The sequence below is a fragment of the Cynocephalus volans genome, chromosome 5 (genome assembly GCF_027409185.1).
Source record: "Cynocephalus volans isolate mCynVol1 chromosome 5, mCynVol1.pri, whole genome shotgun sequence".
In the NCBI taxonomy this organism is placed as follows: Eukaryota; Metazoa; Chordata; class Mammalia; order Dermoptera; family Cynocephalidae; genus Cynocephalus; species Cynocephalus volans.
In genome coordinates this window covers 19,261,384-19,287,177 of record NC_084464.1, presented here as the reverse complement: position 1 = coordinate 19,287,177, position 25,794 = coordinate 19,261,384, and the positions used below count along the sequence as shown (strand labels likewise).

Here is a 25,794-nt window from a genome sequence, read left to right as displayed (position 1 = left end):
CCCAGATGCCACCCACATGTTGTGGCCTGTCCCGGCAGGCACCCTGCAAAAGTGGGTGGAGTACCTGGTGCCCACTGTCATGCGTGGCAATGACTCCTATGTGCACACGTTTCTGCTAAACTACAGAAACTTCGCCACTCCCCAGCAGGCGCTGGATCTGCTTTTCCTCAGGTGAGCACTCTGTCCCTCGATCACACAGTGTCACTCAGCCGCCTCCCAGCTATGAGTCTTGGGACTGTCACCACACCCCTCTGAGCCTCAGCTTCCACCTGTGTTCGGTGGGTGGTAACAGGAACAAGCTCCAGTGGGTCCCCCATGGAAAGTGCTGCTCCTGAGTCCAGCCCTGTGGAAAGTTCTGCTGGAGGGGCCACGGTCGTCCTCATTCAGGATTCCTGCCCCCCCACGAGGAAGTCTCTGTCACACCCTCACTGACCTCGTTGACTTGGGCTTCACTGTTTTCACATTTGAGATCCTATCTGTAGGCTTCTGGGAGTATTCAAAGCAGGGAGACCGGGGGCTGGCAGAGGGGCTTCAGGTGTACCCAGATATCTTGGGAGGAGTCGGTTGGGGTTCATTCCTTCAACAAACATATTTGAAGTCACACTATGCGCAGTGACTTTCTGGGCACTGACTATATTCCAATGAACCGAGGAGACTACATTCCCTGCCCTCCTGGGTTTCCATTCTAGTCAGAGGTCAGTCAACCACAACATATGTGAGGAGCAGGTAGTGCCACCATATGGTAGATATGACACCGCCCTGGTCTCCTCTAGGTACAGAAGCATCCTTTTGGATTATCATGGGGATGGCGGACCCCTGGAGCAGCTAAAAGGGTAAGTAGGGTTTGTGTCCAGATGGAGGGGCTCCCATCTCCACAGAACTGTGTGTGGTGTATGGGAGCCTGTAGATGGGGGAGCTGGCAGATCTCTGGCTGCCACACATCTTATGATTCCTGCTACAGGGCTGAGGGCTCAGGATTTCCCTGCAGGGAAATTGAAGGCTCCCCCCCATGGAGGCTTTTCCCGGCCCCTCCTTGGTTGCCAGGCCCATCTCTGCCAGGGCTGTCATACTGGACATTGGAGGGGCTGGTCTATGGACAGGCAGGGGCAGAGGGTACAAGACGGCAGCTCACTCAGGGGAGCCCTGGGAGGGCAGCATAGAGGGATAGGCCAGGCCTCTGATGCTGCTGCCCACCTGTCTCCTCCCAGCGCCATGTCCTCCATCCTAAAGATCTGGCTGGAATTCTATTCCATTGACTTCCACGAGCCTCCTGAGTTTCCTTCTTTGAAGTTTCTGTTGGCATATGTACACATCAATCTGCCAGGCTCAGAGGTGGAGCGCAAGGCTGATCTTCTTCTGGCCCAGCTGGAGAAGCTGGAGCACCTGGAGCCCAGTGAGGCGGAGACTGAGGGTGAGGAGGAAGAGGGTGGGTGCCTGTGAGGGTTTGGGGAGGGGGCTGGGCTGGGCCACACAGAGGAGAGTTTCCAGAAGCAGGCTGGGGACAGGGGCACTGAGTACTCAGAACAATCAGGCAGTGTTCTGCAGTATGGAAAGACTTCCTGAGGCTGGGTCTCTGGACTTGGGCTTCTCAGAAAGACAGTGTCATTGGAAGAGACATAGAAACTCATGTTGATATTTTCAATTGTTGTCCCTCCAGTTCCAGCTTCTGCCCAGGCTGAACAACTGTCCCAAGGGCTAAAGACATCTTCAGCTCCAGCTCCAGCTCCACCTCCACTTCCAGAGCCAGAGCCTGAGCAAGATCCAGAGCCCAAGCCAGAGAAAGAGCAAGAGCTAGATCCAGATACAGAGCAAGAGCCAGAGTCTAACTCAGAGCAAGAGCCAGAGCCCAAGCCAGAGAAAGAGCAGGAGAAAGATCCAGAGGGCAATCCAGGGCTAGATCTGGAGCACGAGCAAGATCCTGAGCTAGAACCAGAGCCCAAGCCAGAGCCAGAGCATGAGCATGATCCTGTGCCGGAGCGAGAGCCAGAGGAAGAGCAAGAGCTAAAGCAAGAGCAGGAGCAAGATCCGGAGCCTGAGCAAGAGCAAGAGCTAGACAGAGCCAGAGCAAGAGCCATGGCCAGGGACAGGGCCAGAGCCAAGGGAAGATCCAGAACCAGAGCCAGAGGAAGAGCCAGAGCAAGCTCACCTAACCACTGCTGAAACATCAACAGTAGAAGAAACGCCAGCATCCAGGCGAGCCCTGGCTCCAGAGCTCCCACAAACACCCTCACCAGTCCCCACTCCAGAGCTGTCCTTCCCCTTCCCTGCCACTGTGCTTGTCCTCGTTTTTGTCTTTGTCCTGCCTCTCCTCAAATTTTATCATCTTTTCTCTTCACTTATATCCCTTGTATAAAATAAAGTGTTTTAATATTTTCAAAATTACAATTCAGTGGCATGAAGTACATTTCTAATGTGGTGCAACCCTCACCTCTGTCTAGTGACAGGACAGGTTCATCAACTCTGTAGCCATTAAGCTGTCACTCCCCATCCTGCCTCTCCTAGTCCCTGACAACCACTCCATTTTCTCTGTGTGTGAATTTACCTATCGTGGATTGTTCCTATCAGTACAGTTATATGTTATGTGGCCTTTTGTGCCTGGCCACATAATATGAGAAGGAACTGATTAATTTTTATTTTATGTTTTTAGTAAGAGGAAAATTACAGAAAAATCAAAGACTATACATAGAAACACAGAGCCGCGATAGTTATTATTGTCATAATCTTGAAATAGGAACTACTTTTGAATGACTGGAGAGCCAGACACCACAGAGGAAAAGACTGACTTTTCCTGGTCAAAACAAAACAAGAATAATGTCAAAAGCTTAAAAGACAAATCCCAGATTGGAAAATTCTTCATGGGCAGAGAAAGGGTAATATGCATCCTAGTGGTATAAAGAGTTTTCATTTATCCATGTTTTTAAGGGGACAAAGGATATATTCCTGCAGTTCCAAAGGGAAGCAATTCATATGGCCAGTAAATGTCAGACATCCACGACATCCCTTATGATGACACACAACAATTTACACATTATTGAGATGTCATTGCCCCATCAGATGGGCAGGTCTGTATGTCTGGTGATGACCAGCTCTGGTGAGAATGTGGGAGAAGAGGTCCCAGCGGATGTCCTGGGAGACATGTTCGTAGATACCCCATCTCAGGCTCCACTCAGCAACTTCTATCAAAGTGAACACGCGTGTCCATCTGCCAAGTAGTGGTAATCTGGGGAGGTTATTCCACCACCACAACGGCCCAGGTTTTCAAGATTTCTGTTGAAGTGTTTTCATCACAGCACTGGTGGAGGTAGCAAGTGGCTGGCCACGTCTCTAACATCTTCTAGAGGGGCTGGGTGTTAAATTGAGCAGCTGCTGAGCTGCACACAGAAATTGTCATGTAAACATGTCATGAAGGCCAGTCTGTATTGAGGGTCTCAGGTTGAAAAACATCTATGTGTTGTCAACATGCATACACACCTGTATGTAAATGACTGTTTAGGTGAGAGAGTGAGACAGACAGACACAGGACAGAGGAAGTCAAATGGGAGAGACAGGCTGGGAGACGTGACCAAGCCATGAATGAGGACCAGCTCTGCTGGGTGGGACTTTCAAAACCTTTTATTCTCCTTTACGTGATATGCGAATATTTTTAATATGCACATTATTTTATGTTTATATAAACATTAACATCACATTAAATACTATCCACTAAACACTCACCTACTAAGTAAAGTACATTACCCGGTTTCAATTTTTGTAGGCACTTATTACAAAGACAATAATGATTATAAGTAAATCAGTAGTTCAACATGAATGAACAATAACATTAAAAACACAGTCCTTCCACCCAGATGCCCAGTGGGTGTCCACTGTGGTGTTCTTCTTTCCTGTTCTTGCCCTGTGCGCAGGCACGTGTGTGTGTGTGTGTGTGTGTGTGTGGAGGTGTGTGTGTGCAGATGTGTGTGGGCAGGCGTCTGTCTGCAGGTGTGAGTGTGTGGAGGCATGTGGAGGTTTGTGTCTTTGGGTGTGTGTGTGTGTGTGCAGGGTTGTGTGTTTGTAGGTGTGTATGTGGAGTCGTGTGCATGTGCACATAGGTGTGGGTGTGCAGAGATGTGTATGCATGTGTGTGTGCATGTGTGTGTGTGTGCACTTGTCTGGGGAGAAGGTGCTGTAGGCCTGCAGAGGACCTGCTGCCCCAAGTGTCAGGTGAACTCAGGCATGCTGAGGGCACATGCATGTGCCATCAGCAGTTTTACCACCCTGGTGTCCTGTATCCAAGGCCAGGACCCTTTGCACCACTTGCCAGGCCAACTTCTTCAGTCAAAGTACCGCTTCTTCTGCACAATCCTTGGAAGCTCCCAGCCTGCTCTGCACCACGTGATCACACTCAGACCAGCCTGGGAGGAGGTGGCCATCACGGGGTGTCCCCAGCATTATAAACAAGGAGCCCTAAGATCACACTGAGGAAGAGACTTCTCCACAGTGACAGGGCTGCAGTGACACAGCATCGTTCCAATCCAGGTGCTGCTGCCTCCAGGTGTGGCTGCCCTATGCTGCCACTTGCATTGAAGTCAAAAATGCCCAGCATAGTGGGGGCCTGCCACCTTACTGCCCTGGATGCTTTTCCCCATGTGAAGCACAGGAGAGAGTCGAGGAGGGCCTGAGGGCTGCAGTTCCAGGGAGCTGGAAGGTGAAGAGGAGCAGCCACATCCAGATGTTCAGTCCGGGAAGAGAAAAGTCTGTCAAAATGCAGAGCTCTGGCCAGTAATTACCTCGTGTCTTTGTGAAGTGTATTGCTGCACATCCTTGCTCAGCAACAACTGCTTCTCCCCGGCCTGGACATCTGGGAAGGGAAGGGCTTGGAGCCCTGGAGAGAGGGGCCCGTTGGGCTGGAGCTGGACTCGTGCAGAAGACAACATTCTACCTCCTGAGCACAAGGGGCCTGGGTGGGTGTCTAAGAACAATGCTTCCCTGAGATCCTCTCTGTTTTATCATTTATCTTTCTCCTCCTGAAGAATATACTTTCCATTTTAAGATAAGACAGGGTTTGCCAAGATTGCAAACGACACTGAGGAGTCGATTCTGGGTTTGGCAACCCAAGTACACCACGTGATCTAGGACCTACTTGTCTAAGCTCTTTGTTCTGTTGTCTGGCAGCTGTGGTAAGACTGGAATAAGAAACATCTGCAGTGAGCAAATAGCCTGTGGAGAGGAGGGATGGGCGCCTTTCACCTTGGCTGACACTTGAAAATTGCAGATGGGGGTAACTCGAAGACATAATTATAAAAAAGATGAAAATTCTGTGCCTGCCCCCTAATGATGGGCATCCTATCCTAGCACTGAATTGCTGTTCACTCCACTATGAGCCAGTTCACCACTTTCCAGTGGTCCGTGACCACAGCCTGTCGTAGCAGGTCCTACATGGTCCATGGTGTCCGTCTGGCTATGGAAGCAAAGTACTTGCCATGAGGCCAAACAAATGAAGCCCTGGAGTATGGGATGCCCTCAACCTGAGGGAGCCTCAAGGACACCCTCCGAGCACACACCAGGGAGACAGCCATTTTCTACTCAGAATCATTCCAGAACCTTCCCCCAATATTGCTGACATTCTCCTTGATACCTAAAACAGGAAGCAAAGAACTCTCTGGATGCGTCCAGAAGACACTGCACTTCCAAACGAGCCCCTGACTTGACTCACGGCAATAAAAGAGGCTTCAGTCTCCTCATCCCCACCAACTCTTAAAGGGCACCAGAACCATCTCTAGGAGCCACAATCAATGTTCTCAACTTTCACAAGACGGACAACGTGATTCTTGTGTCCATGACTGTTCTCAGGAGAGGGCTGGAAAATCTCAGTAACTGTCAGGATTTTCTCAGTAAAACCAGCGAACGTCCGTGGATCTAGTGACAACCAGCAAAGAGGAGGAGGTGATGAGCTTCCTCACGCTGGATGAGGAGTGACAGGAGGTCAGCACGTTTACCAGCCGTGGTCAGCTCTGATGACTTTCCAGGGAGATGTCTTGAGTGGCTGTGTCATTACACTCTTTAATGAATTTGAAATGGAGCCGAACTTTTAACAAGAATGGAACCAAGAAGGGAAAGTCAAGCCCAATAACGAGCTCACCTTCAGCAGAGGAAAGTGGGGTACAGCTGTGCAGAAGGACTGAGGGTTCTCAACCCAGCCCGGGACAGGACAACCCACCTCTTACTCCTAGTCAGATGCTGGGGAGGGTGCAATGTTGGACGTGTGTTGACAGATGCTCCATGAGGCCTACTCAACACTTGGGAAAATCACAGCAGAATTCCAAACTAACTGGGAAACAGACTCAGCTGATAAAATAAATAGAGCCCAATGTGAACATTCAGAGACAACCCCTTCATACCAGACCTCCACCCTTGAAGTCCTCTGATTGCTGACAGATCTTCTCTACAACACCTGGACTCTGCTTCCACTTGAGGCCACACACCCCAGCCCCTATCTGTCCCCCACCCCTTTCATCCAGTTCCTGCTCTACCAAAGTTGAGCTTCTGCTTCTGAAAATAGGTTGGAGACTCGATTTGTCTACAGTAGTCACTCTGTACACTTCAGGAACAACCTACTTATCGGCTGCACCTCTGGTCTGAGCAGCTCTCACCTAACATCACAAAAAGAAAACCAACCCCTGCATCAGGGGAATCGATGTTTGAAATGTAACAGACATAGGCAGGAAAGAAGCAGAGCTAAGTGGTTCCATTTAATCTGCCCCAGTCTTTGGTGCTAGGTGTCACAATCCAGCCACACCCAGATCTTAACAAAAGGGACTATGAGCTTCAACCACAGCAGTCCCACATTCTTTCCACCTGGAGCCTGTGCAGCTTTACAGATACTAACTTTACATGTACACCCCTGATGAGTTTAGTCTACCGCTTTATAGCTTTCAGCATATAAAATGGGACACTAGATGCAAAGACTTGGAGGATGAGGGGTAGACATGGAGGGAACAGGAGGCTGTTGGTAGCAGAAGAAATGAAGTCATAACAATGGACAGAGGAAAAGAAACCTAGAAACTCAACATTCCATTGTCACAAAGAACCATGATGGCTGTGTGTAAAATTTTTATGTCAAAAAATAGTTAATTTGCTTCTGTACACTCTAATTAAGAAAGTACCAAGCTATGAAAATAAATGCTTCACTGCCTTTCTGGATAAAGAGGGTTAGGTATGAAGAAGAAAAGAGTAAGTATGAGGATGTCTGCAAAGGGGCTTAGTACTAGGATGTTTAAACAACTTTCCCTTCATTTGCCAAATCCATTTCAGTTTTAGGGGCTTCCTGGAGCACTGTGTTGCTAAGGAGTGTGGAGCTGTAGCCAGCAGGAGAGAGGGCCGAGGCTGACGAGTGTCTCCCATGGCTTTGGAGGTGGGCTTGGGGGGAGGTGCAGAATGGAGGGTTTGGAGGAGAGCTTGGTTCTGTGTTTTCCATCCTAGATAAGAAAAGTGGTGCTGCAGGTCAAGGTAGCGGAGAGACGCTATTGGCATTTACAAAACGTATTCAGCTCCCTCCTAACATTTTGTGGATATTACTGAATAAGGACATGCCCACTGTTGTTATAGACTGAGCTTCTTAGGACTTTAGTTATAGTCATAAAAATTAGACAGCATCATATGATAAGAGAGTCAATTAACAGGCATCCAGTCAGAATATTTTGATGGTGGTATGACATATTGTTTAAGCAAGGCAGACATTTGCATCTATATTTTATTCCTGATGCTAATGGTGAATTTACAAAAGCAAAGAAACTTTCTGTTCTGTCAAACATGTTGGCCTTTAGAGGAACACTTGGTCCGGAATCAAGACTCCTGGGAACATGTCTTGCTGCAGGCCATTAATTAGCTGTGTGACCCAGCTCAAATCAAATGTTCTTCAGTTCAGTTTCAGTAAATGACATGTTCTCTACCAACTGAGAAACTAAAAAATCATTGCAAGCCTAGGGAAATTTATATTTTACAAACAAATGCACAATTCTCACAGGTGTAGTGGCATCGATATGAGGTTATATCTATAATGTTTTCTAACCTTACTGCTTATAATCTTTTTGGGGGAGAACAAAACCCAGGTTCTTAGTAGGTGAAAGAGAGGTATGATCTTTTCTGGCCAGCAAAAACAAAACTACAAACAAACATTTCTTAGCCATTTATTTTCATTAGCAAGACTGTCAGGACATTTAACATTTCTGAATTGAGTTAATAAAAAAAAATCTGATTTTAACAAAAAGTCATCAAATGGAACCATTTTTTAGGGCAATTCTTTTGGGGTAATTTACTAGCAAATGTCTGGATCCTGTCGCAGAGCAGGTGAACTTTCAGCATCATCGTGGTCAGGAAGAAATCCAGACAACCTATGATGAAATCTGTTGCTTCGAAGTTCTGTTCTTCACCACATGGTCAAAGCCAAAGAGAAAAAGAAGAGGTACGATCATGTGATCTGCTCAGTGTATTTACCACCAGACCCACAAGGCACTTTAGGCATGGTAAATTCACCTGATTGTTTCTGGCACCTTCTTACCTCTGATTTTCTGTTCCAACTTCTTGATAACAAACAACCCCTGTCACCCCCAGCATGTTACTGGGGGCAGCTTCCTCGCCCATTCCTTTCTCAAGCAATATGTCCTTTTTCAGAATTGCTTCCATTGCTTTCTACCTCTCAGATCCTCAGTGCTTGTCCTCGGTTAGGGGTTAACATGAGAATAATTTGGATAAAAGAAAAAATAATGCTATTAGACCATTACATTTGTGTTAAATAATTTTCATGAGGGGAGTTCCAAGTAGACTCCTCCCTTAAATGTCCAAGTTCTAATGTCTCACACTTTTTTTACTTTTACTGTTTTCTGTTCTTTTTCACAGCATCTTACCAGGTATGGGCTCTGCAGAGTGACTTCCTTCAAAAGAGGACAGTGTGGAAAGTAGGCAGTGGGGGGAGGACCTTTAAGTGGAGAAAGTGGACAAACACTGCCAGGTTGATACAGGAGGTGCTCGGTTTCCCTGGGCTGGGGTTTCAGGACAGGCCTCTGCGTTTCCAGCCACTCCCTGAGGTCTCAGGCCCCCTCCTCTGAGCTCTCCCCTGCAGGAAAGTAACTGTTGCCAGTTAGACCTATTTTTAGCACCAACGGGAAAATGAGACCACAGGGGCCTGGCTTGTGCAATCCGGTGGCTGGGCGTGCTCAAGAGAGCACAGAACAGTCTGATTATCACTGCTTGGCTGTTTCTACTATTGTTGTTATTTTTTTTACCCAAGGGAGAAAGACAAAAAAACTGTGGGATTTATTTAACATGATCTTGGCAAACGCCTTCTGCCTCCTTTTTAGGTGAGTACCTGCGGGCGTGGAGAAGCGGGGTCGCGGGGTCGCGGGGTCGCGGGGGCGTGCGGGGCGACGGCGGGGGACCGGCGGGGACCGCGCGCCGCGGAGCGAGCGGGGCGGGGCGGCGAGGACGCGGGCGGAGCGACGGGAGTCGCGTCTGGCTGGCTGCGCGGGGGCCTGGGAAGGAGACTCCAACGTCCAAACCATCCCTGCGCACAGACAGCCTGGCTCGCTCACACGCCGCGATCGCACATATTTCCCCCGAATTAATGGGTTCACATTGCGGCAACTTAAGAAAAAAAATCCAACTCTTGATCTGGAACAGGGGAAGGAGAGGAGGGGCTCAGAGACTGGCAGGGAAAAGTCGTGCCAGGCCCACCGGTCGCGGTCGGCTCCCGGTCGCGGTCGGTCGCGGTGCAGGGCATGGGTTTGTCCAGGAGCTCCTGGTTGGACATCAGCGGGGGAGCGCGGGCAGTCACCTGCCAATCAACCTCTGGAAAATGCACCCCGTTTCCTCCCTCCCGGAGCCCCTTCCCAGCGGCTCCACCCCCTGGAACACTTTTCAAGTGTCTCCCCGCCGTTTCCCTCCCTCCCACCCACCGCGACCGGAGCCAGATGGGTGGGCGGGAGTGGAGCGCTGCGAGCAGCGGTACCGGCCTTACCTCGCCCACCTCTGTGGACCGGCGACCCGTAGTTGGTGGGAAGAAGAGGCAGGGAGGCCAAAGTTTGCTTCCTAGGGTGAAGAAGGTGGGGGGGAAACGGATCCGAGCAAAGACCGCTGCCCCTCTGTAAAGCCCCCTTCCTCCAGGGCAGGGAGGAGGGGCTGCCCGGTGCCCCCGATCCCCACAGCAGCTTCTTTCCCACACGGAACTCTCAGGCCCTCGCCCCCTATTATCCTGTGTGCAATAGCTGCTTAGGAAGAGGGGTCTAGAGAAAGCAGTTGCCCAGCTGAGTGCGGAAGAGTGTGTGCCAGGCTGTGTGCTGACAGGAGTCCCAGGCACGCTGCTGCCACCGGGTAGGTGCCCCATAAGGGGAGCCCGGGCACTACTCGGTGTGTGTCAAAGAGGCACATGTGCTTCAGTGCCGGTGCTGCCCCAGCCGCCCTGCCTGGCTGTGTGGCCCGCTGTGAGCCCGCTGTGAGCCCAGCACCATTTCTTTCCTGCAGGAGGGGCCCTGGGAAGGCAGGGGTGGGGGGCGGTAGGTGCTGGTTACAGGAAGAGGTATGCCGTCTAAGAAGAACTCTCCAGACTGGACAGGGGATTCGGAGTCAGCGAGGGTGGACTTTGGTCAGGCCCCAGGCCCTTGGCATGAGTTCCCAGGGGGCATGGCCCGGCTCTGGGGTGTGGCCTTTCCCACCTCCCAGGCGGCAGGCAGCTTCTCTCTGGGGTGGGAGGGTGAGTAGGGAAGCTGGAAGATGCTCTGGGCCCACTGTGATCCCCCAGCCCTTCCAAGCAGCCCTGGGGAAGTGGCCTCGCATTCTGAAGGGGCTATTATAAAACCTGACCTTTTCTCCCACTGCTGATTTGAAAACCCAGCTTTCTGGGTCTGAGAATGATCAGGGCCAATAAGAAAAGAAAATCTTATTTCAGGAAAAGCGGCCAGATTGCCCGATGCTGAGCTGCACCCCCCTCCACCCCCTTGCCTGCAGGGCTCCCTGGTGGGGGCGCCTTCTGAGGGCTGGGGCTGGAGGAGAGCAGTGTGGGCCCCTTAGCCCCCTCCAGACCAGACCCCCATGCTGTAGTCAGGCTTTCCCCAGCTGAGGAGTCGACTCTCCTGTCCTTCCCAGAAGTGGCATTGGGGATCCTGCTCACGGTGGGTGTGTATGTTTGTGTGTGGAAGTGTGTGCATGGGGGGTTGGTCGGAGGCTCCCACCTGGTGTCTGTGACTTGAGTGCTGAGTAGTGGTGGTGGCGGGAGCAGGAGAGGCGCAGGGGCAGCATCCCCTCGGGGCACAGCCCTTTAGTTCTCTTTCCTTTGAGAAGTCCTTTTCCAAAGCCGGGCTGAGGGCTTAGCTGAGTGGCTGCAGGATCTTGAGAGGCTCTGGGTCAGGCCAGCCAAAAGAAAGGGATAGGTTGGTGGCAACTTTAGCCTTAAGGCCTTTTTCCTGGCAAGGAGCCCATAGTTGGGAGTTGGTTGGAAATTCCACGTGCGGGAGAGGTTTTCCTGGAGTTTTGCTAGGCAGTCTTGGCTGGGGGAATGGTGAAGTGTCTTTCCAGGAGCAAGGGCCTTTGATGTGGCCTTCCCAAGGCTCTGAGTGAGGTCTGTGGGTGGAGGACCGTTGGTGGAGAGAAGGGCCTTCGTTGCCCAGCCCGCTGACCTGCAGCGTTGGCATACCCAAAGAGAGAATGAGCTGGGAAGGTGGCTTGGAGCAGCGGAGCTGGTCAGAGGGCCCACTTCCGACTGGCATTCTAGCTGTTGTGGGGACCTCAGGAGGGCAGGTGTAGTTCTGTGTTGTCTCAGTTGACCCATGTCTCTGGAAGCTGCTCCACGTGACTGTTCCTGGTGGATCTGAGTTTCCTCCTGACCTAGGATTAGGAAACATCACCAGGATACCCTCTGCCCTTCACTCTCGTAGGATTCTGCTGAGGCCTGCGGGTTGCCGCGATTCCTTTCTCTGGCTGGGCACGATTGGTTCTGGGGTCACAGTGTGGTGAAAGGATGCCTGGACCTTTGCAGAGCGTGTCCCTGCCCTGGGCACACGTGCCAATTGGCAGGATGGGGAAGCCTTCTTTTGGTTCGGGAGCCTACCTAAGCTTGTGTGAGGCTCATCCCTTGGGGTCCTAGGCCCCACCAGCAGGGCAAGCAGAGTAAGTAAGCATCCTTATTGTCCAACCCCCCCTAGGCTAATACCCTGACCTTTAAGGGTGCTTTGAATTCTGAGCCTACAGAAGGCCGAGGATGAGAGGATGTCCCATTCCCAGACCTCCTCTGGCTGTGCAGGCTTTGACTCAGTCAAGGTGGGAGGGGAGAAGCCTGCAGGGACACTGGGCCGGGGTAGCAGGTGCCAGTGGCCGTGTCGGCTCAGCTGCTCCTGAGTGGCCCAGATGCACCCAGGTCCTGCTCAGGGATGTTGGAATCTGCTGAAGCCAAGAAAGAAAGATGCTGCCTCAGCTTGTTGCAGGACACCTCTCCAGCCCGCGCTTGGGCAGATGCCCCGCTGCCCTGCCTGGGCCTCACACTCCACTCTCTGCGATTTTTCCTCTGGTCCAGTTCAGTATGGCCACTGCCTTTAGCTCTTCTTGTTCTGGGGCAGAGGTATGGTCACTGAGAGGAGGAAAGGTCTTTTGCTGTGGCGCTGAGGTCTTCTCCACCCCAGGCCCACCCCAGCACTCTCTCCATGTGGTCTCCTTGTGGCGTGGGTTCCTTTTCCCTCGGGGCTGTGTACAAAGCTGCCTCCTTCAGGCCATCTCAGCCTCCCTCCATCTCCTGCATTTTCCCTCCTCTACCTGTTCATTTCTCAAATGGGACAAAGTTCTGGTGGAGAACTGGGGGAGCTAAATTTGGGGTGACCTTGGCGATGGCTTTGTGAGGTACCTCACTGAGGTTCTGGGTTGACCTGTGTTCGGGTCCTTCCTGTAGCTAGCTCATTGAGCTGCCGTAGAATTCTAACTGAGCACATGGTTACTGAGGTCTTACTATCTGCCCATCTTGGGGACAATGCCAGTGAGCTTGGAGCTGCCATGAGATGCAGATGATGCGAGACCTGCGGGTCTGTGGCAAAGGGCACTCACCTGTGAGAGCTGCCTATGTCTGTTAGACACGGTGGGGAGGAAAGCATCCTCCCCCGGCCCAGGCTGATGGTGACAATCCATGGCCAGGTCACCATGGCAGGAGGAAAAAGGCATGGGGATTGTCATGCACGTTGGACTTGGGGGCTCTGCACTCCACATAACCCACTACATCCATGCCTGGTGCTGGGGACGTGGGGCAGACCCAGGTCAGACAGTGGCTGTCTTCATGTGTCTGATGGCCAAGTGTGGAGCACAGAGTGTGCACAAGCAGTTATGATGCAGTGTCCTAGGTGGCGACAGAGCAGAACAGGTGACGGGATGCTACGGTCACCAGGGGGCTGATCTGCCTGGTGGGATTGCGGAAGGGCATGGAGGGATGGCAGGGGAGCCTTTGCTCTGACTTGATGTAAAAGAGACCAGCTGGTAATGCCCATGGGATATCTCCCCCTAAAGAGGCCTCCAGGGGCTGGCTCCTTTGACTCTCTGATGGATCTGATGAGGTAGCTGGGGCAGAGATCATTGTACCCATTTTGCAGGTGGGAAGAGTGACATGTTGAAGGACTGGGGCAAGATCATCCAGGAGTGTGGCTGAGCCGAGAGCAGAGCCCTGCTTTCCTGCCTCTGTCCCAGGCATTCTTCACAAACCCACCCCGGGTCCTGTCTGTGTTCCTCTAACCAAAAGCCGTGCAGAGCAGGCTGTGTCTGTACCTTTTGAAGTCAGTCCTTTTCATCAGTCGGCCACTGAGTTTTCAAGCTGCATCATGTGCCTAGCTCTCCAGGAAGTTTTTGTCCTCAAGGAGCTCACAGTTTGGGGTACCCCAAGACTTGGTTCTCCCCACTTTCCTCCCCTCCCTCTTCCTGGTCTCCTCCAGCCCTGGGAGCTGCAGGGAGGAGGTGCTCTGCCACAGGCTGGGCAGAGGAGACTAGAAGGCAGCTGGACTGAACTCCTGTTTTCTCTGTTGGGTCTTCTCCCCGCCACCAGGTCCCGGCTGGCAGACTTCCACGCCAGTTGTCGAGCTTCCTACCAGATGCTTACCAGCTGCCCTGCGGACAATTACTAGGCGTGCCTGGGCTCCTATGCCGGCATGATTGGTAACCTCTCCCTGTGTGTCTGGGCTCACAGTGGATCCTTGCTGCCACTGGGCTGGGCCACAGCCCTGACTTGCTGTGGTTGGGGACAGACTGAGGCTCAGCCTTCTCTGCAGCAGATTCAGATGGAGCTGCACTAGGAAACCAGAGGGAGGCCAGTTGTTTGTCAAGGAGGAGGGTCCCAGCTCCTAAATCACAGGGGAGGAGGGTGGGGGAGAGCTCTAGGAGCCTTGTAAGGCTTTTGAAATAGGAGGAAAAGGTGACATTATTGCATGGTTCTGACGTTCCAGGTGCTGCGCTGAGCAGTTGACACAGCTGTCTTATTGAATCTTCCCAACAGCTCTTACAAAGAAGGGGTTGATGTCTGCATTTTGCACATGAGGAAACTGAGGTATAGAGCAGTTGAGTAACTTGTGCAGGCTCCCCTAGCTGGTCCTTGTTGGCACTGGCATCCAGCACAGTGTGAGCCTTAGTCTCCCTGATTGTAGAACACGCACGCTGTTTGTTGGTGAAGGAGAAAGCAATGCCCCCATTTGGGGCAGGGGCTTCTGGGCATCTGCTCAGCCTTCCTGGTGATGAGGAGCCCAGGATCCTCTGTGCCTATGGCCCCCACGCCCTGCCGACCTCCACGGTCATTGGGATAGTAATGCTCAGAGTTAGCACTGTGAGTTGGGGTGTATGTGTGTTTGGGGCAGGTGGGTAACACAGCTCTGCCCTGCTGTGCCTGGGGTCTGCAAGCCCAAAGGGAAGGCCCTACTGCACCTGTCTCCTTTCCCTCCTCTTTCTCCCTGCCCAGGGTTTGATATGACACCCAACTGCGTGGACTCCAGCCCCATTGGCATTGTGGTGTCCCCCTGGTGTAGCTGTCGTGGCAGTGGGAACATGGAGGAAGAGTGTGAGAAGTTCCTCAGGGACTTCACTGAGAACCCGTGCCTCTGTAAGTTCTGGAATGTTCTCCCCATCCCCAGAAACTCTTCCACCCCTGGGGCTCTGGAGTCTGCCCTGGCCATTCCCTTCTTCCTCAGTTGGGATAGCCAGTAATATATATGGGAGTTTTTCACCATGGGTGTTGCCTGCGGGGTCCGTGATTTTTGTGCTCTCAGAGATTCACACCAGAACTGTCAGCAGACCAGCCTCAGTTTACCACCGGAGGCCCCGAACTTATTGCAAGTCAAGGTCAAAGCTTTCTGGTCTGTTATTCTGACAGTTTCAGTCAGGCTCCTTTGGAGACTGAGCTGTCTCATGAGGAGCTCAGGCATCTCTCCATTATGCCTTTAATGAGTCTATTTCCCCTTGGAATCAGTGCTTTCTTTTCAAGTCATCAAACTCCTAATCATATCTTTACAGCCTGAAATCCACTGCTACCCACATCCACCCAAAAATCTCTCCCCTCTGTCCTTCTCTCCTTTCTTCTTTCTGTCAGTCTGTCCATCCATCCCTCTTTCCTTCCTTTTTGCACGGCACAAGGGATTCAGAGAGACGAGTTATGGTGCCTGTCACTGAGGAGTATGCAGCCTGGTGGAGATAAACTGAGAGGTCACCTGTGATCTCAGTAGGAGGCAAATGATCCTTAGGTGGAAGTCTACACAGGGTTCTTCAGGAGCCCAGGGTGGGGATGCCCACGTTGGCCAGGAGGAGGGAGGCTCTGATGGCTAGCTGGGCATCGGTCAGTTGGAAGAGGCAGGGAGGAGGGCCTGCCTGTCCACTCTGGGCAGAGGGCCAGGGCTCCACAGAGACCGTGGTGGGTTGAGGGAACTGTACACCACTTAGTCTTGCTCCATGGCATTGAAGATGACTGGAGTGACAGTTATCTGAACAGGTTGAGCTCATCCTCCTCAAAAAGGCCTTGCACACCTGAAGGCATTTGGATTTTATTGTCCTGTAGGTGGCGGTGATGGTGGTGAGGGGTCTCTGAAAGCATATCAGCAGGTGGAGTCATGATATCGGTGGTTCAGAAAGCACAACTGCTTGTGTTGTGCAGGCGGTGGGGTTAGGGATCTGATTCTCACGGGTGGCCCACACGGAGGGTCCCATCAGAAGGCTGTAGTTGCTGCTCATGAGAGAGGACAGTGACAACAGGAAGGGCTCCAGCAGGTCCTGAGCCTAGGGAGCTGGGGGTTTGCACAGGAGTGGTCTGCAGCCCTGACACTGCCCTTGGCATGGCCATTCCTGCCCTAGACTCCCCATGCCTCCCACTTCATCTCTTCCTCCTTTCCTCTTCTACATTCCTCATCAGGAGTATTCTTTCTGTTCTGGTTTCTCTGTCTTTCAGCCTCTCTCTTGCTATTCTCTTATCTAAATGTGAGATCTTTGTAGCTATCTGAAAAGGAGCTTCAGCACTGTCCCAAGTCCCTGGGCTGTTCCAGGGAAGGTGGTGGTCAAGGTGGGGCAGGGGTGGAAGTGATGGAGGTAGGTCCTGATTTCTCTGCATTTACCTGTCCCTCTCCCCCAGGGAATGCCATCCAGGCCTTTGGCAATGGCACAGATGTGAACGTGTCCCCTAAAGGCCCCTCGTTCCAGGCCACCCAGACTCCACGGGTGGAGAAGAATCCTTCTTTGCCAGATGACCTCAGTGATAGCACCAGACTGGGGACCAGTGTCATGGCCACCTGCACGTCTGTACAGGTGAGGGGTTGGGGCTGAGGGTCTGGGGAAGCACCACGATACTGGAGGTGGGGTGGGACATGGGTAAACTGGGGCCAGGGAGGGAGCACTGAAGGTCATCTCTTCATATCAGGGGCCCAAGAGGCAAGGAGGAGCTGGTGGAAGTAGTTTTTCACCTATTCATGTATTTAGGCATGCATCTTGCAAGTATTAAACATATGTTACATCACAGTATTGTATTAAATACCATTTCTCCATCCATGCACTCATCTGTCTGTCCACCCAGCATCAATTCATCCATCCATCCATCTGTCCATCCATCCACCCATCTTCCCATCTGTCCATCCATCCGTCTATCCATCACTTCATCTGTCCATCTAAAGTGTACTGCATATGTAAGCTGCCAGGGATACATTGGTGAATGAGGCTGACACAGTCCCAGGTTTTGTGGCCTTTCTGGTCCTGTTGAGGGTTAAACAATTAAGTAAGCATTAGATGTGGACTGCAGTCAGTGCCATGACAGGGGACACAGGTGGCACTGTGTAGTCACAGTCTAGGGCTCCCCTTGGCCTCTCTCTCTGCTGAGCTACCTGCATACCATCTCACCATTCACTACAATAGGATCTCTGCTTCTAGGCAGGGAACACACACACACACACACACACACACACACACACAAGGAATTCAGAAGAGAGCCAAATGCAGAATTCCAGGGAGAGCAGAGGAGGGAGGGAGCAGTGAGGTCATGGTCAGCGGGCACAGGGAGTGTTTCAGGAAGGAGTTGGGACTTGAATTGCCATGTGGGTTGGTGGAGTCTGAGGAGCAGTTGGTGGGGCCCCGCCTATGCAAAGGTGTGGGGGAACAAGACTGGTTGTGTTTGAGGCAGGCTTGTGCGATCAACAGCAGGCAGTCATGGTGCCAGGGGAGGATGTGTGCAGGGACTGGGCCTGGAGGAGGTGCTCTGGTCCCTCCTGGCACCCAGTGCACCAATAGCTTGTGTCCTGATGCCTGTGCCAGTTAGGAGGCCCTCTTCTCACCTCCCCTTCACCTCCTGGTTGGGGTCCCATGCTCGGTGACAGCTGACCTCCACATGTCCTCCTGTTGGGCTCAGCATGGACCCTTCCATGTCCCAGTCCCTCCATTATGCCACCCCTCCCGATTGGGCTGAGGTGCCCGTGTCACCCTTGGGCAGCTCCTAATTACACTGGGCATGCTTGAGTGGCTGCTGGCGGGGGGCTCAGGGTCCTGCTGCACAGACAACTGCCAGCTCAATTTCATGCTAGAGAGGTGGGCAGCTTGGTTGGTCAGGGCTGTGCCACCTGTCAGGTGACCATGTGCTGGCATGGTCCACATGTCCCTCTGGACCTGATCAGCCTCCCATATGGCACCCACTCTCCGTCCATGAGGTCACCTGGGTCCACTCACCTGGAGAGATACTGACTACTTAGCACATGGCTGCTGACCTTTCCCAAGGCTCTCAATGTGGTTCGTCGTGGGCGTAGAGAAGTTCAAAGCCGTGGCTTCACGCACCGCACCCCAGCCCCCTTCAGGGCCTGATGATTCTGACTCCTATTTTTTTCCCCCTGTTTTCTCTCAGCAATTTGCTAAGTCATCTGTCACTTGGTTTCTTTTAGCCCCAGCCTGGTTTTCTGCAGAATCACTGTCTGGGGGCTTGTCTTAATCTTGGCTTGATTCCAGTGGAGACAGTGGACGATCCATATGTATGTGGAAGTGCTTTGTAAGCTGAGGAAGGAGTGCTACACAAATGTTAGGTGCCATCAGTCCCAGGCTGGGGGAGCTGCCTGGCCCCAGTGACTGTCCACTCGGGACCTATTGACTACGTCACTCTGGGCAGGACAGCAAGGGACAGCCATCCCAGGCAGAAAGGAAGAGAATCAGATCCTCCTGAGGTGCCCACCCACCATCACTCCCCAGGTTCCCTTCCAGAGAAATGGGAGGGGCAGGCTGCTGATTCTGTTTTAATTATATTCTTTTTGATGAGCATGCCAGGCACTGGCAGTGCGGAGCAAAGAAGTCCTTGTCCCTGACCTCGGCTCTCCTGGAGGCTGGTGCAGGTGTGGTTCCTTCTCCCCAGATGCACCCTCTCCTGTCCCTCAGCTCCATGAGCCCCCTCCTTCCTGTTGGTCTCTGATTGATTGGCTCTGTGGTGGCCCTTGTGAGCTCAGATGATGGTGAGGGACAGGATGCGTGCTCGGATGATTGTGAGGACTGATGAAGCGTGATGCAATCAGAGGAGAGCAGGACTGCTTTGACTGGGAGAGGAAGCCGAGGACTCACAGGCAAGGTGGAGCCTGCTGCCAGGCCTGGAAGAACAGGGAGAATTGGATACATGGGATGCAGAGCTGGGGTCAGAGCAGGCAGGGCGTCCCTGGTGGGGGATTAAGGAGGAGCTGAGGTGTGGGGTCAGGACAGCATAGAGGGTGTCGAGTAGGGGTCTGTTCTGGCTGTTTGTGTGAAGTATGTTTTATTGGGACAGGATCACACCCTTCTGTGTGTGTATTGTCTGTGCTACAGTCAGAGTTGAGTCATTGTGACAGACTGTGTGTCCCGCAAAGACTAACATAGTTGCCCTTTGGCCCTTCACAGCCCCTGATCTGGAGGAAATGTGGGAAGGGGGGTGGGTGTAATGTGAAGAACAGTTGAAGTGGTGAGTGGTGAGGGGTCCCTTGGAAGGCTTTGGAACAGGGGAGCACTGAGTTGCGATCGGGACGGTGATTGAGGGAGATTAATCTGACAGCAGGTGGAGATTGGTTGGCAGGAGAGAGGCTGGAGAGACAGGAGGGCCTGTTAGGAGATCTTTGTGGTGATAGTCGGGTAAGAAAGGAGGGGCTGAGCTAGTGTGGGCAGGGATGGAGGGGGACGAGGGCTGTGAGTTGCTGGGGTGGGCGTTTGCAGGAGCAGGAGCGAGGGCCAGGTACTGGCCAGCGGGGCAGAGGGAGGGAGGGGGACAAGGGCACTGAAGTTTGGGGACAGAGCCAGGAACAGGAGCAGGGAACAGCAGAGAGCCACCAGCTCCGGCCAGCAGGACAGTGCTGGACCTAGTTAATAGCATCTGGGCCAGACCAGTCCTAGTGAGGCTGTGGGATGGCCAGGCTGGGCTTGGCTGTTGGGTACGGACAGAGGTGGCCAAGGAAGAGGAGGAGGAAGACAATAATTTCCTTCCAACTCTTTGGGCAAAGGGGCCTCTCTGGGAGAAAGTCCTAGAAGGACGAAGCTTGCCTTTGCTGCCATCCTCCCTGCCTGTTTGCGTCCCTCCCCCTGTGCCACCTGCAGGGGCCAGTTCTTTCGTGCATCAGCACTTCCCACGAAGTTCCTCTGCTCGCCTCCATGTCAGAAGGATTTGCTGTTAGAAGCTCCGAGTCAGGCCATCCTAGCAGCCCAGGCCTGTGTCCTTTGGGACACTGTGCACACAGGCCCTGAACTTGCCTCCAGGGGATGAGAAGCTCAGAGTAGGGATGGGGCAGGGACCGCTCTGTGATTCTTTCCACTAGAGTCCAGCACATTCAGGGAGAGCTGGGCACGAGGTGGGCATGGCCTCAGGGAAACAGCCACAGCTGGAGGCGTCTGGGTGAGGGGGCAGCCTGCTCTCCTCATCCCACTCATTTGACTGGTGTGGACATTTATTTCTCTATCAGGGTGTGAGCCTTGGAGGGTGGAGCTGTGACTAATTTGGGGGAGGGGGAGAGGCACATTCGTGGCGGGGGGGCAGTGAGTTTGAGCCACTTTCTCTCTGTCACCACCCCCCCCACCCCCCGTATGCTGCATTTAGGAAAGATCAGCTTTTAGGAAAGGTCAACTGTCTGTGTGCCCAGGATTGGGCGAGGGGACTCACATTGGCCATCTGGGAGGCTCCTGTGGCCTGAGCTGTCTGCTCTGTGTCTGTTTTCTGGAAATCGGCCGGGCGGAGGCGGGAGGCGTGCCTCCTGCACTTTGTATCCAGACCTGTCATCACAGGACGTGGCCGGGGGAGCAGGAAGCTGCCTCAGTGCCCCCCCCCCTCAGCCCAGGCCACCAGCTTGCCCCGGGGGTCTCCTCACAGCCCCCTGGCCATCCCTTCACTGTCTCGCTCCTGCGCCCTGCTCAGCGTCGTGCCCGGGGGAACTGACTGAGCCTTTAGTCGGGGAGTGCTTCTGTGCCATGTGGTGTCTCAGCTAATCATTGCGGTAGCTCCACCAGGTGAGCTTGTCTGTCCCTGCTTTATAGACGAGGACACCCAGGCTCCAGCAGACTTGCCCTGGGTCACTGGGGGGACCGGGACTTGAGTCCAGGCTGTGGTCTCTCAGGCCTTGAACAAGGCTTCTTGTTCTATTTTGGGGATTAAGGGGCTGTGCAGACAGACAACAAGGAAATTAGGACTCTTCAGTCTAAAAAATGAAGGACTAGGATGTGTCTGTGTGGACAGAAATCTAGAAACTAAATCTCGCAGCACTTGCAGGGAGTAGTTCAGGGTGGCGAGGGGAAGCTGATTAGCTGGCCGCACTGGGCAGGCGTGGCCAGCCAGACCCGGAGGCCTGCCCCACCGAGGTGTCCATCGCTTCCCGCCAACTCAGATGTGCACACGATGGGTCCGTTATCCCTTATCTTCGTGGAGGCCAGTCCTGATCTCCCACCAAAGGCCCTGTGGCCCCTGTCAAAGATCACACACTGGGTTGGATGTCCCTTGGGGCTGGCCCAGGGAGGTGCTTGCACTGTCTCCTGATACTGTGGGTCAGATCGAGGATGAAATGGTCCTCTGCTGCCCCTTGCCTCCGCCTCGTTCCCTCCCCCTCCCCTTCCTCCCCTCCCCTCCCCTCCCATCTCTTTCTCCCTCCCCCTCCATTTCCCCCTCCCCCTCTGCTCCCTCCCCTCCCCTCCCCCCTTCCTTCCCCCTCTGCTCCCCCTGCCAGCTGTTGCCTTTTTCTTTCTCTGCTTTCCCCTTGTTTCCTCTTACTTTTCTCCCTCTCTCCTCGTTCTCTCTTCCCTCTCATTTTTCCTGAGTAATATTTACCAACACCCTTCTGCGCTCTCCCTTCATGAAGAGGAACCTGGCAAGTCCTGCTCACTCTGAAGAGCAAAAGCCAGTCCCAGGCCAGGTGTGCTCCAGAGAGGCTCCACCTGCAGATTTCGGCCCCTCATTCCTGCTGAGCCACAGGAGAAAGGGACTCTGGTCCTGGTGCTTTGCCAGCTGCTCTGCACAGGCTGACCTTGGCATGGAACCAGGTCTGGCCAGGACACTGGGCTTCCCTGAGAGCTGCTATCCCAGTCACAGAATGTCACATGGCTTCTCCTTAGAGGCCATCTAGTTTAGTTGTTTTCTGAAACCTTATTGTTTTTTAAGTAGTGGAGTATTTAAAAAAAAAATTATGCATAACTTGAATATATAAAACAAATAAAAATGGAGCTTTTTTCGTTGAAAAGGGGTGAGAACCTTGAGTCCCATTGGGCTGTCTGTCGCTGTGGTTCTGCGTGGGCTGTGGGGGTGGGACACAAATAAGACAGGGACCTCCAAAGGGGGATGAGACAGGTCTACCATACCTAAAACTATCAGAGCAGTAACTAATGTGGGGTATAAATAGTTGCTATTTATAAATAGGTGCTATTTATACCCTGCAGACCCGACAGGCCACAGGAAGTCACAGGTGGGGACTGAGGTGACTGGGTGAGGATTAGCAAAGGGGCGAGGGAGGGCAAGTGGAAGGTGGGGACGACAGCAAACCTCTGAACTAGGGGGCCGTGTTCTGTCTCCACAGTGGCCTCACACAGCTCTGGCTGGAGTGCGCCAAGTCCTGGGGTATAGAGTCCAATCCTTGGGGTTGGAAGGGTCTCAGAGCACACGGCCTTTGCAGAGGGCAGCGGTTGGTGGGTGGCTGGACCATGTCTGGGCACCTGAAGTCACTGATGCTATGGTCTTGAATAGGACCCACCTGGGTCAGGTCCCTGGCTCTGTGCCTGATGTACTAATCATCACTGTGGTCCTGTCTCCACCACTGGCAGTGACTCCACTCTTGGCTGGGGTGTCTGTGTGACAGCTGGGTCCTCGTGGGACTGACTGGTAGCCCTGGGTGGTAGATTGCCTGTGATGTCTGAGGGATTATCGATACTTCTGGCCAAGAGCAATGATTTAGGCATAACTTCCTGGGCTTTCCAGTTACTTCTGGTGGTCAGTGCTTCCCTGCCGTTGCCCGGGGAACAAGCCATTCAAAGCCAGGATGGAAAAATACCACGTCCCCAGCTGGTTCGCATGGATCACGATTAGGAGGACCATAACAGAGGACTGTTCTTCGTGTGTGCCCTCAGGTCTTGCATCCAAGTGGTGAGGCCAGGGTGGAGAATCTTGGAGTCATCAGCACACCAGCTTTCTCATTCCTCACCTGTCCTAGAGCTCCCAGGTGCTGCACGTCTGTTTCTGGTGGAAATGGCCTGGCACAGTGGCCAGCTGTCTGCCCCACATGTGCCAGTGGCAGACATCACTAATCAATTATAGCTCTCATCCCTCTGAGCCCAGAAGAGAGCTCATGATCTCTCTCTATGGAGCCCTCCAGCAGCCTTCACAAATTACCAGGAGCTGGTACGCGGATGCCATTTCTGATCTGTGTCATTCATTCATTCACTCCTTCATGCATGCATGCATCTAGTAAATTATTGAGCTGCTGTTATGAGCCAAACACTGCTCAACGTGAGGAAAAGAAGACGTGGTCCCTGCTGTTGAGGAGCTCGGAGCATGTAGACAGACATGTAAATGACTAATTACTACCTATACCATAGTTGCAGAACAGAGTTTAGATCTCTTCTCTAGGAGCCTGGAGGAGCCAGGACTAAATTGCAGAGGGTATCAGAACGGGGCAGGGACTTTTGTGCTGTTTGGATTGGGCACTCTTCACTGTGTACTCTGAGCTTGACGCCAGTGGTGGATGGCAGGGCATTGTGTAGCTTACCGGACAAAGCCCAGGCAGAAAAAGCCTGGTGACCTGTCCTTACTAATGCCTTCTCTCCCGCAGGAGCAGGGGCTGAAGGCCAGCAACTCCATAGAGTTAAGCTTGTGCTTCACAGAGGTGAGTGAGGGGCAGAGTGGGGGTGGGTGCAGGAGGCTGGGCCAGAGGGGTGTGCTGCCCAGGTAAGCCTCAGACTCAGAGCCCCCATATCCCACTGCAGGGGCTGGGCCAGTAGAGCTTCTTCCTGGACCTGGGTGGGAACTCATGCTGCTGGGGAGGTGGCAGGGGAGTGCAAAGGCTGCAGCCACGGCCCGTGGTGATCTGTGGGGGCAGGAAGAGTGGCTGCTCTGAGCAGAGGCCTTCTTACACCTTCCTTACTCTTTACGACAAATGTGTTGGTCAGCTGCTCAGTGCTGGTTCTGTGATTTTTAGGAGGTACAGAGATGGAAAGACACGGTCCCTTCCTTGAAGGAGCCACCAGCATTGCAGTATGTGTGTGTGTGTGTGTGTGTGTGTGTGACTTACAGACCCAAGATGGTCACTTAAATGAGAAGAAAACGCAGTGTGAGATGCTGTGGAAGAAGGAGCGAGAAGCTCAGAGACGTGCAGGGAAGGCTTCATGCAGGAGGAGGAAATCAGACACAGTTAGGAACAGGGCGAGTGTGGGCTCCTTGTCCTCTCCTCTTGTGGACTGTGGGAGTCTCTTCTCCTTGAGCTCTCTTTATACTGTCTCCCTTCTCGCTGGGATGCAGATCCTCAGCCCCAGTGCAGGGAAGGGCAGCCTGTTTTCCTAGAGATCACTGCCCTGCCTCCCCACACCTGAGGGCACAGAGCCAGAGGAACAGTGTTCCCTTCTGTTCCTGCCCGTCCCTGTCCCACAGAAGCCTGGCTGGGCTTTCAGAGTGCAAAGAGTGTCCCTCTGGGTGGACAGAGAGGGCAGGGGCTTGAGGAATCTAGTTCCTGGATCCTTTGCTTGGCCGGGTCCCAGCCCTGCTGATTTTTTTTTAAATCATTTTCTTTGTTTCTGTCTCCCTTCTGTTGTGGACTCAGCTCACAACAAATATCATCCCAGAGAGTAACAAGGTGATCAAACTAACTCAGGCCCCAGCAGAGCCAGACCCTCGGCTGCTTTGGCTGCTCTGGCTGCTCTGTCCCTGCTGATGCTGAAACTGGCCTCATAGGCTCTGGGAACCACGTCGGAAGATTTCTGAAAGCGCTGCAGACGAGGACACCTGCCTGACGAAATGGAAACACAGACACCCACACACCCCTTGCAAAAAAAAGTTTTCTTTCCCGCCTTGTCTCTGAACCTGTCTGCTCCCAGGTTTCTTCTCTGGAGAAGTTTTTCTAAACCAAACAGACAAGCGGGCGGACAGCCTGAGAGCTGGCCCCAAGGTCCCCTGGTGAGGGAAGCCCAGTGCTGAGGAGGGTGCGAGGTTCTGGAAATGCTCTTTACCTTCTCCTGGTGTTTTCTGCTCTGTACCCTTCCAAAGCAAGAGACCAAGACAAGGCCCATGCAGCTGAAGGGACGTGACTGTGGGAATGTGACTGTGGCCGATGCAGGCTGAGGGCGGGACACCTGCAGCTGCATTCTCAGGCTGTCCACCTGGGGACCTGCCAGGGGTGGGCTGTGGGGGTCTGGCTGACCACCGTCAGCCCCTCCTCTTGGCTTCAAGGATGGAGATGGTTTCACCTTCTCCCCTCTCCCCCTACCTACCCTCAGGTGGGCCAGGTGGGTCTGCATCTGGTGTGGGGACCCCCACTGATGCTGGTGGAGGGGTGGTGCTGCACCGGCTCCCCCTGACTGTAGCAGGGAGGGGACAGGGGCCAGCTCTGGGAGGTCTGGGGAGCTCAGCCCTCGGGGAGATTCCCCTGTGGGGAGGAGGCGAAACTTGGGCACCAGCTCTGGGGCGCGTCTTCCTCCTTGATGGCAGGAATTTTGAAATCAAAGAGAAATGACATGTTGTTGGCTTGTTTGGTTTCTTGTGGTCCATATGGCGGGTTTCCCTCTGAGGAGAGGGGCTGCTGGGAGGGGCGGAAGAGACCGCAGCTGGACGTGTGTCTGCACACCCTCTGGTCTCCCAAGGCCTCTCCTCTTCTCCTTCCTGTT

General features: G+C 53.3%; 1 pseudogene; it reads left to right on the top strand.

Moving 5' to 3' along the window:
* Positions 1 to 9,300: 9,300 nt before the first annotated feature.
* LOC134378899 (GDNF family receptor alpha-2-like) lies at positions 9,301 to 24,865 on the top strand (annotated as a pseudogene).
* Positions 24,866 to 25,794: the final 929 nt, after the last annotated feature.